The sequence below is a fragment of the Pseudophryne corroboree genome, chromosome 1 (assembly GCF_028390025.1).
Source record: "Pseudophryne corroboree isolate aPseCor3 chromosome 1, aPseCor3.hap2, whole genome shotgun sequence".
Taxonomy (NCBI): domain Eukaryota; kingdom Metazoa; phylum Chordata; class Amphibia; order Anura; family Myobatrachidae; genus Pseudophryne; species Pseudophryne corroboree.
The window spans coordinates 353,273,205-353,292,111 of record NC_086444.1 but is presented as its reverse complement, the minus strand read 5'-3'; positions in this window follow the sequence as shown (position 1 = coordinate 353,292,111).

Here is an 18,907-nt window from a genome sequence, read left to right as displayed (position 1 = left end):
CGCGCGTTCCTGCAAAAGTGGGTATGGCCTCACAAAAGTGGGTGTGGCCTCACAACTACAAGTATTGCCCCCCCGCGTAGTGCCAGATACACAAATTATGCCCCCCAGCAGTGCCAGATACACAAATAATGCCCCCCAGCAGTGCCAGATACACAAATAATGCCCCCAGCAGTGCCAGATACAATGCCCCTGCCAGTGCCAGATACAATGCCCCCCACAGTGCCAGATACAGTGCCCCAACAGTGCCAGATACAATGCCCCCCTGCAGTGCCAGATACAATGCCCCCCTGCAGTGCCAGATACAATGCCCCTCTGCAGTGCCAGATACAATGCCCCTCTGCAGTGCCAGATTCAGTGCCCACAGTGCCAGATACAGTGACCCCACAGTGCCAGATACAAAGCCCCCCTGCAGTGCCAGATACAATGCCCCCCTGCAGTGCCAGATACAGTGCCCACAGTGTCAGATACAGTGCCCCCACAGTGCCAGATACAGTGCCCCCACAGTGCCAGATACAATGCCCCCTGCAGTGCCAGATACAATTCCCCCTTGCAGTGCCAGATACAATTCCCCCCTGCAGTGCCAGATTCAGTGCCTCCAGTGCCAGATACAGTGCCCTCCTGCAGTGCCAGATACAATGCCCCCCTGCAGTGCTAGATACAATGCCCCACAGTGCCAGATTCAGTGCCACCAGTACCAGATGCAATGCCCCCACAGTGCCAGATACAGTCGTCCCCCCCCCCCTTCCCATGCTCACTGCTGTTGGCTTCTTCTCTGAGAAACGGGGTGGGACGGGAGGAGAGGAGAGCACAGCGCGCGTCTCTGCTGTCTGTGACATCCGGGGGATGGTGAGGGTGATGGTCTCCGGCGGTAGCGGGCATTTGAAATATGGTGCCGGTATGTGAGCCAATCAAAGCTCGTGGTCCGGCAGCCAATCCGGTGCCGCCGATGCCGGTCCACGAGCTCTGATTGGCTGATGGCCGGCACCATATTAAAAATGAAGGGAGTGCCGTGCCTGTGATTGTCCAATACAGTGCGCTCTGCGAGCTACCGAAATTACTGCGGGGAGCTACCGGTAGCTCGCGAGCGACGGGTTGCCGATCACTGCTATAGACTATAATAGCTCATCGGCAGCCGTGCACTAAAATATAATATTTTTGGAGTGTGGTACATTTTGCAAGGGGAAATTGAAATTAAAAATAAAGGGAATCAGTTTTTCGTTCTTAATACATTCATATAAAACTTAATGTAGTAATCCTCTGAAAACTATAATAAGAATTTACTTACCGATAATTCTATTTCTCATAGTCCGTAGTGGATGCTGGGGACTCCGTAAGGACCATGGGGAATAGCGGCTCCGCAGGAGACTGGGCACATCTAAAGAAAGCTTTAGGACTAACTGGTGTGCACTGGCTCCTCCCCCTATGACCCTCCTCCAAGCCTCAGTTAGGAAACTGTGCCCGGACGAGCGTACACAATAAGGAAGGATTTTGAATCCCGGGTAAAACTCATACCAGCCACACCAATCACACCGTATAACTTGTGATCTGAATCCAGTTAACAGTATGATAACAGAGGAGCCTCTGAAAAGATGGCTCCCAACAATAATAACCCGATTTTTGTAACAATAACTATGTACAAGTATTGCAGACAATCCGCACTTGGGATGGGCGCCCAGCATCCACTACGGACTACGAGAAATAGAATTATCGGTAAGTAAATTCTTATTTTCTCTAACGTCCTAAGTGGATGCTGGGGACTCCGTAAGGACCATGGGGATTATACCAAAGCTCCCAAACGGGCGGGAGAGTGCGGATGACTCTGCAGCACCGAATGAGAGAACTCCAGGTCCTCCTCAGCCAGGGTATCAAATTTGTAGAATTTAGCAAACGTGTTTGCCCCTGACCAAGTAGCTGCTCGGCAAAGTTGTAAAGCCGAGACCCCTCGGGCAGCCGCCCAAGATGAGCCCACTTTCCTTGTGGAACGGGCTTTTACAGATTTTAGCTGTGGCAGGCCTGCCACAGAATGTGCAAGCTGAATTGTACTACAATTCCAACGAGCAATAGTCTGCTTAGAAGCAGGAGCACCCAGCATGTTGGGTGCATACAGGATAAACAGCGAGTCAGATTTCCTGACTCCAGCTGTCCTGGAACATATTTTCAGGGCCCTGACAACATCCAGCAACTTGGATTCCTCCAAGTCCCTAGTAGCCGCAGGCACCACAATAGGTTGGTTCAGGTGAAAACGCTGGAACCACCTTAGGGAGAAACTGAGGACGAGTCCTCAATTCCGCCCTGTCCGAATGGAAAATCAGATAAGGGCTTTTACAGGATAAAGCCGCCAATCCTGACACGCGCCTGGCCCAGGCCAGGGCCAACAGCATGACCACTTTCCATGTGAGATATTTTAACTCCACAGATTTAAGTGGTTCAAACCAATGTGACTTTTGGAACCCAAACTACATTGAGATCCCAAATTGCCACTGGAGGCACAAAAGGAGGCTGTATATGCAGTACCCCTTTTACAAACGTCTAAACTTCAGGGACTGAAGCTAGTTCTTTTTTGGAAGAAAATTGACAGAGCCGAAATCTGAACCTTAATGGACCCCAATTTCAGGCCCATAGACACTCCTGTTTGCAGGAAATGTAGGAATCGACCCAGTTGAATTTCCTCCGTCGGGCCTTACTGGCCTCGCACTACGCAACATATTTTCGCCAATTGCGGTGATAATGTTTTTGCGGTTACATCCTTCCTGGCTTTTGATCAGGATAGGGATGACTTCATCCGGAATGCCTTTTTTTTTTTTTTTTTCAGGATCCGGTGTTCAACCGCCATGCCGTCAAACGCAGCCGCGGTAAGTCTTGGAACAGACAGGGTCCTTGCTGGAGCAGGTCCCTTCTTAGAGGTAGAGGCCACGGATCCTCCGTGAGCCTCTCTTGAAGTTCCGGTTACCAAGTCCTTTTTGGCCCATCCGGAGCCACGAATATAGTGCTTACTCCTCTCCATCTTATCAACCTCAGTACCTTGGGTATGAGAGGCAGAGGAGGGAACACATACACTGACTGGTACACCCACGGTGTTACCAGAGCGTCTACAACTATTGCCTGAGGGTCTCTTGACCTGGCGCAATACCTGTCGAGTTTTTTAATCATGTGGACGACTTCTGGGTGAAGTCCCCACTCTCCCGGGTGGAGGTCGTGCTGAGGAAGTCTGCTTCCCAGTTGTCCCCTCCCGGAATGAATACTGTTGACAGTGCTATTACATGATTTTCCGCCCAGCTTCTGCCATTGCCCTCCTGCTTCTTGTGCCACCCTGTCTGTTTACGTGGGTGACTGCCATGATGTTGTCCGACTGGATCAACACCGGCTGACCTTGAAGCAGAGGTCTCGCTAAGCTTAGAGCATTGTAAATGGCCCTTAGCTTCAGGATATTTATGTGAAGTGATGTATCCAGGCTTGACCCTAAGCCCTGGATATTCCTTCCCTGTGTGACTGCTCCCCAGCCTCGCAGGCTGGCATCCGTGGTCACCAGGACCCAGTCCTGAATGCCGAATCTGCGGCCCTCTAGAAGATGAGCACTCTGCAACCACCACAGGATGGATACCCTTGTCCTTGGTGACAGGGTTATCCGCTGATGCATCTGAAAATGCGACCCGGACCATTTGTCCAGTAGGTTCCACTGGAAAGTTCTTGCGTGGAATCTAACGAATGGGATTGCTTCGTAGGAAGCCACCATTTTTTCCCAGAACCCTTGTGCATTGATGCACTGAGACTTGGTTCGGTTTTAGGAGGTTCCTGATTAGCTCGGATAACTCCCTGGCTTTCTCTTCCGGGAGAAACACCTTTTTTCTGGACTGTGTCCAGGATCATCCTTAGGAAACAGAAGACAAGTCGTCGGAACCAGCTGCGATTTTGGAATATTGAGAACCCAATCGTGCTGCCGCAACACTACCTGAGATAGTGCTACACCGACCTCCAACTGTTCCCTGGATCTTACCCTTATCAGGGAATCGTCCAAGTAAGGGATAACTAAAATTTCCTTCCTTCGAAGGGATATAATTTCGTCCATTACCTTGGTAAAGACCCGGGGTGCCGTGGACCATCCCTACGGCAGCGTCTGAACTGATAGTGACAGTTCTGTACCATAACCTGAGGTACCCTTGGTGAGAAGGGTAAATTTTGACATGAAGGTAAGCATCCTTGATGTCCCGAGACATCATGTAGTCCCCTTCCTCCAGGTTCGCAATCACTGCTCTGAGTGACTCAATCTTGAATTTGAACCTCTGTATGTAAGTGTTCAAAGATTTTAGATTTTAGAATCGGTCTCACCGAGCCGTCTGGCTTCGGTACCACAATAGTGTGGAATAATACCCCGTTCCCTGTTGCAGGAGGGGTACCTTGATTATCACCTGCTGGGAATACAGCTTGTGAATGGCTTCCAAAACTGCCTCCCTGTCAGAGGGAGACGTCGGTAAAGCCGACTTTTGGAAACGGCGAGGGGGAGACGTCTCGAATTCCATTATGTACCCCTGAGATATTACCTGAAGGATCCAGGGGTCTACTTGCGAGTGAGCCCACTGCGCACTGAAATTCATTGAGAACGGGCCCCCACCGTGCCTGAGCTTGTAAAGCCCTAGCGTCATACTGAGGGCTTGGCAGAGGCGGAAAAGGGTTTCTGTTCCTGGGAACTGGCTGATCTCTGCAGCCTTTTTCCTCTCCCTCTGTCATGAGCAGAAAAGAGGAACCTTTTGTCCGCTTGCCAACAAAAGGACTGCGCCTGATAATACGGCGTCTTATTTTGAGAGGCGACCTGGGGTACAAACGTGGATTTCCCAGCTGTTGCCGTGGCCACCAGGTCTAAAAGACCGACCCCAAATGTCCCCTTTCAAAGGCAATACTTCCAAATGCCGTTTGGAATCCGCATCACCTGCCCATTTTACTGGTAGACTTGGACAACGCACTTATACTTGATGCCAGTCGGCAATTATTCCGCTGTGCATCATGCATATATAGAAATGCATCTTTTAAATGCTCTATAGGCAATAATATACTATCCTTATCTAGGATATCAATATTTCCAGTCAGGGAATCCGACCATGCCAACCCAGCACTGCACCTCCAGGCTGAGGCGATAGCTGGTCGCAGTATAACACCAGTATGTGTGTAAATACCTCTTTTGGATACCCTCCTGCTTTCTATCAGCAGGATCCTTAAGGGCGGCCATCTCATGAGAGGGTAGAGCCCTTGTTCTTACAAGCGTGTGAGCGCCTTATCCCCCCTAGGGGGTGTTTCCCAACGCATCCTAACCTCTGGCGGGAAAGGGTATGCAGCCAATACTTTTTAAGAAATTATTAATTGTTATCGGGGGGAAACCCACGCATCATCACACACCTCATTTTATTTCTCAGATTCAGGAAAACTACAGGTAGTTTTTCCCTCACCGAACATAATACCCCTTTTTTGGTGGTACTCGTATTATCAGAAATGTATAAAAACATTTTCCATTGTCTCAATCATGTAACGTGTGGCCCTACTGGAAATCACGGTTGTCTCTTCACCGTCGACACAGGAGTCAGTATCCGTGTCGGCGTCTGTATCTGCCATCTGAGATAACGGCCGCTTAGAGCCCCTGACGGCCTATGAGACGTCTGGACAGGCACAAGCTGAGTAGCCGGCTGTCTCATGTCAACCTTTATATAGAGCTGACACTGTCACGTAATTTTCAACAGTACATCCACTCAGGTGTCGACCCCCTAGGGGGTGACATCACTGTTACAGACACTCTGCTCCGTCTCCACATCATTTTTCTCCTCATACATGTCGACACCAACGTACCGACACACAGCACACACACAGGGAATGCTCTGATAGAGGACAGGACCCCACTAGCCCTTTGGGGAGACAGAGGGAGAGTATGCCAGCACACACCAGAGCGCTATATATATACAGGGATAACCTTATATAAGTTTTTTTCCCCTTATAGCTGCTGTATGTTTTAATACTGCGCCTAATTAGTGCCCCCCTGTCTTTTTTTTAACCCTTTCTGTCTGCAGGGAAGAACCAGGGAGCTTCCCTCCAACTGAGCTGTGAGGGAAAATGGCGCCAGTGTGCTGAGGAGATAGGCTCCGCCCCCTTTTCGGCGGCCTTATCTCCCGGTTTTTTGTATATTCTGGCAGGGGTTAAATGCATCCATATAGCCCAGGAGCTATATGTGATGCATTTTTTGCCATGTAAGGTATTTCTGTAATGTTTTATTGCGTCTCAGGGCGCCCCCCCCCAGCGCCCTGCACCCTCAGTGACCGGAGTATGAAGTGTGCTGAGAGCAATGGCGCACAGCTGCAGTGCTGTGCGCTACCTTATTGAAGACAGGAACGTCTTCTGCCGCCGATTTTCCCGGACCTCTTCGCTCTTCTGGCTCTGTAAGGGGGCCAGCGGCGCGGCTCCGGGACCCATCCAGGTTGGACCTGTGATCGTCCCTCTGGAGCTAATGGCCCTCATTCCGAGTTGATCGCTCGCAAGGCGAATTTAGCAGAGTTACACACGCTAAGCCGCCGCCTACTGGGAGTGAATCTTAGCTTCTTAAAATTGCGACCGATGTATTCGCAATATTGCGATTACTAACTACTTAGCAGTTTCAGAGTAGCTTCAGACTTACTCTGCCTGTGCGATCAGTTCAGTGCTTGTCGTTCCTGGTTGACGTCACAAACACACCCAGCGTTCGCCCAGGCACTCCCACCGTTTCTCCGGCCACTCCTGCGTTTTTTCCGGAAACGGTAGCGTTTTCAGCCACACGCCCCTGAAACGCTGTGTTTCCGCCCAGTAACACCCATTTCCTGTCAATCACATTACGATCGCCGGAGCGATGAAAAAGCCGTGAGTAAAAATACTATCTCCATTGTAAAATTACTTGGCGCAGTCGCAGTGCGAATATTGCGCATGCGTACTAAGCGGAATTTCACTGCGATGCGATGAAAAATACAGAGCGATCAACTCGGAATGAGGGCCAATGTCCAGTAGCCAAGAAGCCCAATCCACTCTGCACGCAGGTGAGTTCGCTTCTTCTCCCCTTAGTCCCTCGATGCAGTGAGCCTGTTGCCAGCAGGTCTCACTGAAAATAACAAACCTAAACTAAAACTTTCACTAAGAAGCTCAGGAGAGCCCCTAGTGTGCACCCTTCTCGTCGGGCACAGAAATCTAACTGAGGCTTGGAGGAGGGTCATAGGGGGAGGAGCCAGTGCACACCAGTTAGTCCTCTAAAGCTTTCTTTAGATGTGCCCAGTCTCCTGCGGAGCCGCTATTCCCCATGGTCCTTACGGAGTCCCCAGCATCCACTTAGGACGTTAGAGAAATACTGTATTTTCTACTACAAAAAAGCTTTCATAAATATATCCAGGAGTGAGAGAGTAGTCAAATGTTAAAGAGAAACAGAGAGGAAGATTGGCTGACAGGTGACGTGACAATGGTAGAGACAAGATAAGTGAAATTACTGAGGTACAAGAAATTATAGAAACAGAGTTTGAACTAGTAAACTTTAAACTAACAAATATCAAAAAGAGATTACAAAGTACAGTTTGAGATACAGAACACACCAGAGATTAGAAAACGAAAAAACAAGCAATACAACTACACACACTACCCGGCCCCACACCAGCAATACTCGCACATTGACATGCTTCACTCACTTTACTTCAGTCTCCCAGTCTCTTACCTCGACCCTAATGGATGCTGGTATAACCCCTTTTACGTGTACCGACCATGTGGGTGTCTACATTCAATTGGATCTTCTTCAGGGTCCCCCTTCGTCTCGAAAATGGCGATTAGATGACACGTTATTGTTGCATCCTTCAAGTGTAACTGACCTCAAAACAGTTCTCCAACATTACTTTGAGGAAAACAATACCCCTGAAATTGCTCCTGGAATTGTATGGAAAGCCCACAAGGCCACTCTCCGAGGCCACATAATAGTAAAGACCTCTATTATGCGGAAAAAGACGACAAAAGAAATCTCATCTGTTGAACGTCAAATTTCGGCCTTACTAGCCCAACATAAACTTAATCCTACCACTGCTCTTCTTACCCAGATTGATAACCTTAAAGGGCACTTGAATACTCTCCTCTCCCGTCGTGTGCTACCACCACTCTGCGGAGACTACTCCAAAGGTTTTATGACAAATCTGATAAAATCTACTCTCTTTGCTAGCCAACAAGCTACGGCGTAAACAGGCCCTATCCTCCACTGACAAACTCTACTCTTCTAAATTAAAAGGCTTCACATACGATTTTAGAGTGATGGTTGAATTTAGAGATTTTTATAATTCCTTGTATAACCTGCCAGCGCCCCCTGCTTCTCCGTGCGAAACTAAAGCGGTCCATTCATACTTGTCCAACACATCCCTATCTTGTATAACCGATAGCCAATTATCCGCATTGAATACTGACATTACACAAGAAGAGACTATTGCTGCCATTAAGTCCATGCGACCCTCCGCAGCCCCAGGACCAGATGGTTTTACAGCTCAATACTACAAAACATTTGCGCCTGAACTTGCTCCCCGCCTCACCTCTTTATTTAATAGCATCCTGAACGGTGCATCCTTTGCACCTGCTTCGTTACAAGCTGACATAGTGGTGATCCCAAAACCTAATAGAGATCCCTTGAAGTGTGATAATTATCGACCAATCTCTCTACTCAACGTAGACCTAAAGATCTATGCAAAAATCTTAGCACTGTGTCTTGCCACTAACCTTCCCCACCTCATTTACCCGGACCAGGTCGGCTTTATCACAGGACGCCAGGCGTCCGACCAAACTAGGAGAGCCATAGACGTCATTCACTCTATCCATAAACAGAAACTCCCCTCTTTGATTCTAGCACTAGATGCTGAGAAGGCATTCTACCATATTTCATGGTCCTTTGCCTTTCAGGTCCTCCACAGAATGGGTTTTGCCAGTAGATTTTTCCAAGGTGTTCAAGCACTGTACCACTCCCCTTCAGCCACGTTTTCAGTTAACCGCTTTACCTCTTCCCCATTCGGGATTGCTAACGGTACCAAGCAGGGCTGTCCGCTCTCCCCCTTAATATTTGCCCTTGTTATGGAACCCCTAGCTGCGAGGATACGTGCCATTGCTGACATTGCTGGTGTGCGAATAGAGCACAAAATTGCGCTCTATGCAGATGATGTACTAATATCCCTGGGACAACCAGCCCAATCTCTGCAACCTCTCTTGGCTGAAATAAACCTCTATTCCAAATTTTCCAGTTATAAAATCAATACCGACAAAACTGAAGTACTTGATTTCTATGTTCCGGACCCGACCAAATTGGCTATTGAAGCTTCCTTCCTGTTTAATTGGTATAAACGCAAACTTAAATACCTAGGTATCTATTTAACCCATTGAAATCATCAACTTTTCAGGTTAACTTCCCTCGTGTTCTAGTTCAGGTCAAATCAGACCTGCTCTCATGGTCTTCTTTATTTCATGGATAGGACAAATTAATTCTGTAAAATGTCTGTGCTCCCTAGACTCCTGTATCTTTTCCAAATACTCCCAATCTTCATTCCCTCTTATCTATTCAAATTTTTAAGATTCCAGACCTCTCATTTTATTTGGGCTGATAAACATTCCTGGATTCTCTTACAACTGCAACAGCGTCCTAGCCATGGTGGTGGCCTGGGTATCCCAGATTTTAGACGTTATTATATTGCAGCGTAATTGGCTCACTGCATGCAATGGTGCATACTGAGGTACGGAAGGTCTGGACTGATATTGAGGCTGCTGAATTGGGGCTTTCTTCTGTCTCCTCCCTTCTGTCGATCCCGAGGTCCAACCAGCCCAAAATCGTAGTCTCCCCCCGATCCTCTCCTGCTCCATATCTCTGTGGGACTCTGTAAACAAAAAACACAGCCTAGCCCACACTCCATCTCCGATTGTGCCTCTCCTACATAACCCTGCTTTTCCTCTGGGCATGCACAACACATCATTACTCCCGTGGAAGAACAGGGGCATACTGTTTCTTGAAGATACCTCCACAAACTAAAATTTTCCCCAATTTTCTCAAATTCGGCCGGCTATATCTATTCCCAACAAAAAAAAATAATGTCAGATCCTCCAAATTAGACATTTTCACTGTACTGTACATCCAATTATTACCAAACGGCCACTGACTGCTTTTGAGGCATTGTGCCTTAGACGTTCTTCCACTAGAGGTCTTATTTCTCTTATATACACATTATTTACTGACAACCCTCCCCCACAGCCTACCTCCTATGAGACGGTTTGGGAGTCCGACCTTTGCACTACCCTAGCTGAGGATGAATGGACGGAGATTTGGGCCAATGCTGCCTCTAGTTCTATGGGGGTCATTCCGAGTTGATCGCTCACTAGCAGTATTTAGCAGCCGTGCAAACGCTATGCCACCGCTCACTTACCAGAAGTGCGAATGATTGTATTGCAGAGCGGCTACAAACATTTTTTGTGTCGTTTCAGAGTAGCTCAAAACCTACTCAGCACTTGCGATCACTTCAGACTATTCAGTTCCGGATTTGACGTCACAAACTTGCCCAGCGTTCGCCCAGCCACGCCTGCGTTTTCCTGGCACGCCTGCGTTTTTCCGCACACTCCCTGAAAACGGTCAGTTGCCACCCAGAAACGCCCACTTCATGTCAGTCTTCCTGTGTTCAGCCGTGCGACTGGAATGTTCGTTACACTCTGTGCAAACCCACGATGCTGATTGTACCCATAGGACGCGTCTGCGCAGTGCCGATTTTTAGCCTGTGCTGCGAACAACGGCAGCTAGCGATTTACTTGGAATGACCCCCTTAGGGCTTAATTCAGAGTTGATCGCAGCAGCAAATTTGTTAGAAGTTGGGCAAAACCATGTGCACTGCAGGGGAGCAGATATAACGTGCAGAGAGAGTTAGATTTGAGTGGTATGTGTTCAAACCGAAATCTATAGTGCAGTGTAAAAATAAAGCAGCCAGTATTTATCCTTCACAGAGACAAAATAATCCACCCAAATCTAACTCTCTCTGCATTTGTCACACCTGCAGTGCACATGGTTTTGCCGAAGCAGTTAACAAATTTGCTGCTGCTGACTTCATGTCAATCACTCTGCGGCAAGCAGTGCGACTGAAATGCATCACTAGACCCTGTGCAAAACGACATAGTTCGTTGTGCCTGTACGTTGTGCGTGCGCATTGCGCCGCATACACATGCGCAGAACTGCCATTTTTTAGCCTGATCGCTGCGCTGCAAACAAATGCAGCTAGTGATCAACTCAGAATGACCCCCAATATGCGTTAGGATCAAAGAGAACACTTACAAACTACTTTACAGATGGTACTATGGGGCTAATTCAGAGTTGATCGCAGCAGCAAATTTGTCCAGCAAATGGATCAAATACAAAATGACAATTTTATTGTATTGTGCTCCGATCCCCCTAATAAACAAATTCTTTAAAAAAAACAACAACAAAAATAAGATTTTAAACCTACCGGTAAATCTTTTTCTCCTAGTCCGTAGAGGATGTTGGAGACTCCGTAAGGACCATGGGGTATAGACGGGCTCCGCAGGAGACATGGGCACTCTAAAGACTTTAGATGGGTGTGCACTGGCTCCTCCCTCTATGCCCCTCCTCCAGACCTCAGTTAGAGAACTGTGCCCAGAGGAGACGGACAGTACGAGGAAAGGATTTTTGTTAATCTAAGGGCAAGATACATACCAGCCCACACCATCCACACCGTACAACTTGGAACATATGAACCAGTTAACAGTATGAAACAAAACAGCATCAGCCCGAGACTGATCAAAACTGTAACATAACCCTTATGTAAGCAATAACTATATACAAGTCTTGCAGAATTAGTCCGCACTGGGACGGGCGCCCAGCATCCTCTACGGACTAGGAGAAAAAGATTTACCGGTAGGTTTAAAATCTTATTTTCTCTTACGTCCTAGAGGATGCTGGGGACTCCGTAAAGACCATGGGGATTATACCAAAGCTCCAGACCGGGCGGGAGAGTGCGGATGACTCTGCAGCACCGATTGAGCAAACATGAGGTCCTCCTCAGCCAAGGTATCAAACTTGTAGAATTTAGCAAAAGTGTTTGAACCCGACCAAGTCGCCGCTCGGCAAAGCTGTAATGCCGAGACGCCTCGGGCAGCCGCCCAAGAAGAGCCCACCTTCCTAGTGGAATGGGCTTTTATCGAATTTGGTAACGTTAATCCAGCCGTAGAATGAGCCTGCTGAATCGTGTTACAGATCCAGCGAGCAATAGTCTGTTTAGAAGCAGGAGCGCCAAGCTTGTTGGCTGCATACAGGACAAACAGTGCCTCTGTTTTCCTAACCCGAGCCGTCCTGGCTACATAAATTTTTAAGGCCCTGACCACATCAAGGGACTTGGAATCCTCCAAGTCACCGTAGCCACAGGCACCACGATAGGTTGGTTCATATGAAAAGATGAAACCACCTTAGGCAAAAATTGAGGACGAGTCCTTAATTCTGCTCTATCCACATGGAAAATCAGATAGGGGCTCTTGTGAGACAAAGTCGCCAATTCTGACAACCGCCGTGCAGATGCCAAGGCCAACAACATGACCACCTTCCAAGTGAGAAATTTTAAATCCATCGTTTGAAGAGGCTCAAACAGTGAGATTTTAGGAACTGTAACACCACGTTAAGGTCCCATGGTGCCACTGGAGGCACAAAAGGAGGCTGGATGTGCAGCTCTCCCTTTACAAAAATCTGGACTTCTGGGAGAGAAGCCAATTCCTTCTGAAAGAAAATTGATAGGGACGAAATCTGTACCTTAATGGAGCCTAACTTTAGGCCCATATCCACTCCTGTCTGTAGAAAGTGGAGAAAATGGCCCAGATGGAAATCTTCAGTAGGAGCATTCTTGGCTTCACACCAAGATACATAGTTCCTCCAGATGCAGTGATAATGTTTCGCCGTCACCTCCTTCCTAGCCTTAATCAGAGTAGGGATGACTTCCTCTGGAATACCTTTCCCCGCTAGGATTTGGTGTTCAACCGCCATGCCATCAAACGTAACCGCGGTAAGTCTTGGAAAACGCAGGGCCCCTGCTGCAAAAGGTCTTCCCTGAGAGGAAGAGGCCACGGATCTTCTGTGAGCATTTCCTGAAGATCTGAATACCAGGCCCTTCGAGGCCAATCCGGAACAATGGCCCTCATTCCGAGTTGTTCGCTCGCAAGGCGATTTTAGCAGTATTGCACACGCTAAGCCGCCGCCTACTGGGAGTGAATCTTAGCTTCTTAAAATTGCGAACGATGTATTCGCAATATTGCGATTACACACCTTGTAGCAGTTTCAAAGTAGCTTCAGACTTACTCGGCATCTGCGATCAGTTCAGTGCTTGTCGTTCCTGGTTTGACGTCACAAACACACCCAGCGTTCGCCCAGACACTCCTCCGTTTCTCCGGCCACTCCTGCGTTTTTCCCGGAAACGGTAGCGTTTTTATCCACACGCCCATAAAACGCCATGTTTCCGCCCAGTAACACCCATTTCCTGTCAATCACACTACGATCGCCGGAGCGAAGAAAAAGCCGTGAGTAAAAATCCTATCTTCATAGCAAATTTACTTGGCGCAGTCGCAGTGCGGACATTGCGCATGCGCACTAAGCGGAAAATCGCTGCGATGCGATGAAATTTACCGAGCGAACAACTCGGAATGAGGGCCAATGAGTATTGTCTGCACTCTTTTTCGTCTTATGATTCTCAGTATTTTTGAGATGAGCGGAAGAGGAGGGAACACATAGACCGACTGAAACACCCATGGTGTCACCAGGGCGTCCACCGCTACTGCCTGAGGGTCCCTTGACCTGGCACAATACCTCCGAAGCTTCTTGTTGAGGCGTGACGCCATCATGTCTATTTGTGGAAGTCCCCACTGACTTGTTATCTCTGCAAAAACTTCTTGATGAAGTCCCCACTCTCCTGGATGGAGATCGTGTCTGCTGAGGAAGTCTGCTTCCCAGTTGTCCACTCCCGGAATAAAGACTGCTGACAGAGCGCTTGCGTGATTTTCCGCCCAGTGAAGAATCCTGGTGGCTTCCGCCATTGCCACTCTGCTCCTTGTCCCGCCTTGGCGGTTTACATGAGCCACAGCTGTGACGTTGTCTGATTGAATCAGAACCAGTAGGTCGCGAAGAAGATTCTCCGCTTGTCGTAGGCCGTTGTATATGGCCCTCAATTCCAGTACGTTGATGTGTAGACAAGCCTCCTGGCTTGACCATAGTTCCTGAAAATTTCTTCCTTGTGTGACTGCTCCCCATCCTCGGAGGCTCGCGTCCGTGGTCACCAGAACCCAGTCTTGAAAGCCGAACCTGCGACCTTCGAGAAGGTGAGCACTCTGCAGCCACCACAGGAGAGACACCCTGGCCCTGGGGGACAGGTTTATTTTCTGATGTATTTGTAGATGGGACCCCGACCACTTGTCCAGAAGGTCCCACTGAAACGTCCTCGCACGGATCCTGCCGAAGGGGGATGGACTCGTAGGTCGCCACCATTTTTCCCAGTACTCGAGTGCATTGATGGACTGACACTTTTTTCGGTTTTAACAAGTCTCTGACCATGTTCTGGAGTTCCTGGACTTTTTCCATCTGGAGAAAAACCCTCTTTTGTTCCGTGTCCAGAATCATGCCTAAGAAAGATAGCCGAGTCGTTGGAATCAACTGTGACTTTGGTAGATTTAGAATCCAGCCATGCTGCTGCAGCACTCTCAGGAAGAGCAACACGCTTTTCTGCTATTGATCTCTCGATCTCGCTTTTATCAGGAGATCGTCCAAGTACGGGATAATTGTGACTCCATGTCTGCGCAGGAGCACCATCATTTCCGCCATTACCTTGGTGAAAATCCTCGGGGCTGTGGAAAACCCAAACGGCAACGTCTGAAACTGGTAATGACAGTCCTGTACAGCGAATCTCAGGTATGACTGATGAGGGGGATATATGGGGACATGAAGGTATGCATCTTTTATGTCTAGTGACACTATAAAATCCCCCCCTTCCAGGCTGGAGATAACTGCTCGGAGCGATTCCATCTTGAATTTGAACTTTTTCAAGTACAGGTTTAGGGATTTTAGATTTAGAATGGGTCTGACCGAGCCATCCGGTTTCGGGACCACAAACAGGGTTGAATAGTACCCCTTCCCCTGTTGCACTAGGGGAACCTTGACAATCACTTGTTGTTGACACAGTTTTTGAATTGCAGCTAAAACTATCTCCCTTTCTGGGGGAGAAGCTGGTAAAGCCGATTTGAAAAATCGGCGAGGAGGTACGTCTTCGAATTCCAGCTTGTAGCTTTGGGATACAATTTCCATCGCCCAAGGATCCACGTCTGACTGAACCCAGACAAGGCTGAAGAGTCGAAGACGTGCCCCCACCGGCGCGGACTCCCTCAGAGGAGCCCCAGCGTCATGCGGTGGATTTAGTAGAAGCCGGGGAGGACTTCTGCTGCTCCTGGGAACTAGCCGTAGCAGGCATTCTTTTCCCTCTACCCTTACCTCTGGCGAGGAAGGAAGAGCCTCGACCTCTTCTGGACTTATGCGACCGAAAGGACTGCATCTGATATTGTGGTGTTTTCTTTTGCTGTGGGGGAACATAAGGTAAAAAAGTAGATTTACCCGCGGTAGCTGTGGAAACCAGGTCCGCGAGACCTTCCCCAAATAAAACCTCACCCTTGTAAGGCAAAACTTCCATATGTCTCTTTGAGTCGGCATCACCCGTCCATTGGCGGGTCCACAGGGCTCGCCTAGCAGAAATCGCCATGGCGTTGGCTCTCGAACCTAACAGCCCAACGTCTCTCGAAGTGTCTCTCATATATAAGACTGCATCTTTAATGTGACCTAAGGTCAATAAAATGCTATCCCTATCTAGGGTATCAATGTCAGATGACAAGGTATCTGCCCAAGCTGCTACAGCGCTACAAACCCAAGCCGACGCTAGTTTCCTGTCTGCGATCAGCAGGATCCTTGAGGGCTGCCGTGTCTGGAGACGGTAGCGTCACCTTTTTGGACAAGCGCGTTAAAGCCTTGTCCACCCTGGGCGAGGATTCCCACCGTAACCTGTCCTGTGCAGTGAAAGGATACGCCATAAGAATTCTCTTGGGAATCTGCAGTTTCTTGTCTGGAGTTTCCCAAGCCTTTTCAAATAACGCGTTCAGCTCATGAGATGGGGGAAAGGTTACCTCATGTTTCTTTTCCTTAAACATGCATACCCTCGTGTCATGGACCGAGGGGTCATCTGTGATATGCAAAACATCTTTTATTGCAATAATCATATAATGAATACTTTTGGCCACCCTTGGGTGTAACCTCGCATCATCGTAGTCGACACTGGAGTCAGAATCCGTGTCGGTATCAGTGTCTGCTACTTGGGACAGGGGACGTTTCTGAGACCCTGGAGGGCCCTGTGATACAGCCAAAGCCATGGATTGACTCCCTGTCTTTTCTCTGGACTCTGCTTTGTCCATTCTCTTATGTAATAAAGACACATTTGCATGTAAAACATTCCACATATCCAGCCAATCAGGTGTCGGCATCGCCGACGGAGACACCACAATAATCTGCTCCACCTCCTCCTTAGATGAGCCTTCCGCCTCAGACATGCCGACACACACGTACCGACACCCCCACACAATCAGGGATAGATATATATATATATATATGGAGACAGTCCCCCAATAAGGCCCTTTGGAGAGACAGAGAGAGAGTATGCCAGCACACACCCAGCGCCACCGGACACTGGAATAAAATCCCAGTCAGTACAGCGCTTTTATAAATATACTCACTGCACCAATTAAATGTGCCCCCTCTTTTTTGCCCTCTGTACTTGTGTTCAGCAGGGGAGAGTCCGGGGAGCCAGCTTCTCTGCAGTGTGCTGTGGAGAAAATGGCGCTGGTTAGTGCTGAGGAATCAAGCTCCGCCCCCTTACCGGCGGGCTTCGATCCCGCTCAAATCTTTATACTGGCGGGGGGTTTTGCAATATACTGCCTCAGCAGTATATATCCATGCCAGTGTCCCCAGAGGGTTAATAATTGCTGCCCAGGCGCCCCCCCTGCGCCCTGCACCCATACAGTGCCGCCAGTGTGTGTGTGTGTTGGGAGCAATGGCGCGCAGCGTTACCTCATAGAAGATCAGAAGTCTTCTGCCGCCTTTGAAGTCTTCTATCTTCTCATACTCACCCGGCTTCTATCTTCCGGCTCTGTGAGGAGGACGGCGGCGCGGCTCCGGGACGAACGGCGAGGGTGAAACCTGCGTTCCGACCCTCTGGAGCTAATAGTGTCCAGTAGCCTAAGAAGCGGAGCCTATCATTTAAGTAGGTCTGCTTCTCTCCCCTCAGTCCCACGATGCAGGGAGCCTGTTGCCAGCAGTGCTCCCTGACAATAAAAAACCTAACAAAAAGTATTTTTTCAGAGAAACTCAGTAGAGCTCCCCTGCAGTGCACCCAGTCTCCTCTGGGCACAGGATCTAACTGAGGTCTGGAGGAGAGGCATAGAGGGAGGAGCCAGTGCACACCCATCTAAAGTCTTTAGAGTGCCCATGTCTCCTGTGGAGCCTGTCTATACCCCATGGTCCTTACGGAGTCCCCAGCATCCTCTAGGACGTAAGAGAAACAAGCCATACAGAATGAATAAGAGGAAGAGAACAAGACTTAAAACATTTTTATTCTTTGAGGTTCATGATCTCCACAGGGTTAACCTTAGGGTATGCTTGGTGGAGACCAGGATTCAGGCACCGAACATCAAAGCTTTGAGCCTCATAGGATGCACTGGGTCCCTCTCGCCTCATACCCCGCCCCCAGCTCAGGCTCTTTAGTTTTTATCTGGTGCCAGCAGGAGCTGGTCACCGTTTCACAGTGGGGCTGCATGCTGCAGCCCAAGCTTTTAATTTTTACTATGTTAACATTTTTATTTTTCTATTTTTACTTTTACACATGAGCAAGCAGCGCTAGGCAGTCCTTTGGATGCCAGCATTGCTGCTCCATCACTCCCATCTGAGCCATGATGCCAGCCACAGCTTGGGGATTTCGTCAGGATCCACTTGCCTTCTACTAGCAGGGGCACACTGGGACACTCAGAACTTATGGGGGACAGGGTAGGCGGGTTCCCGAGACAGACCGGCGGTGCTGACATGGACCCAGACCAAATGCGACCTTGGACTTCACTAGACCACCAGGGCATACTTTACTGGCACTGGGAGATGTTTTTATACTGGCCAGGAAACCGGTGATGGATGACAGCAAGGGGAGGCAGCTCTTCCTCAGCGACCTAGCTCGCTTGTCTTTGACGGCGTGGCTTTTGAGTCATCCATCCTAAGGGATAAAGGTTTTTCGGTGATTCAAACGATGCATCATGCTCAGAAACTGACATCATCTCGCATATATTTCACTGTATATGGCATTCTTACTTTCAGTGGTGTGCTCATCGACACTATGAGCCTCTGGTGTTTTGGAATTCTAGACACCTGGTATTTCTACAGGCTGCCCTTGACATGTGCTTCCGCCTTGCTTCTGTTAAGGTTCAGGTCTCAGCTCTGTCCATCTGGTTTCAGAAAAGACATGCTTCCTTGCCAGATGTATGTACCTTCCTTCAGGGGGTACTCCAGCTGCAACCTCCCTTCGATCCAGTGGCTCCTTGGGAATTGTCTTTGGTTCTTCGGGCTTTGCAACAGCCTCCCTCTGAACCATTGGCTGCGGTTGATCTCAAATGGTTGACCACAAAGACCCTCTTCCTCTTGGCCATTGTCTCAGCCCGCAGATTATCTGACTTGGGGGCACTCTATTGCAGTCCCCCTTCTTGATTCTTCATCATGAAAGGGCTGTCCTTCGGACTAAGCAGGAATACCTATCTAAGGTAGTACCACAGTTCCATATCAACGATGCAATTG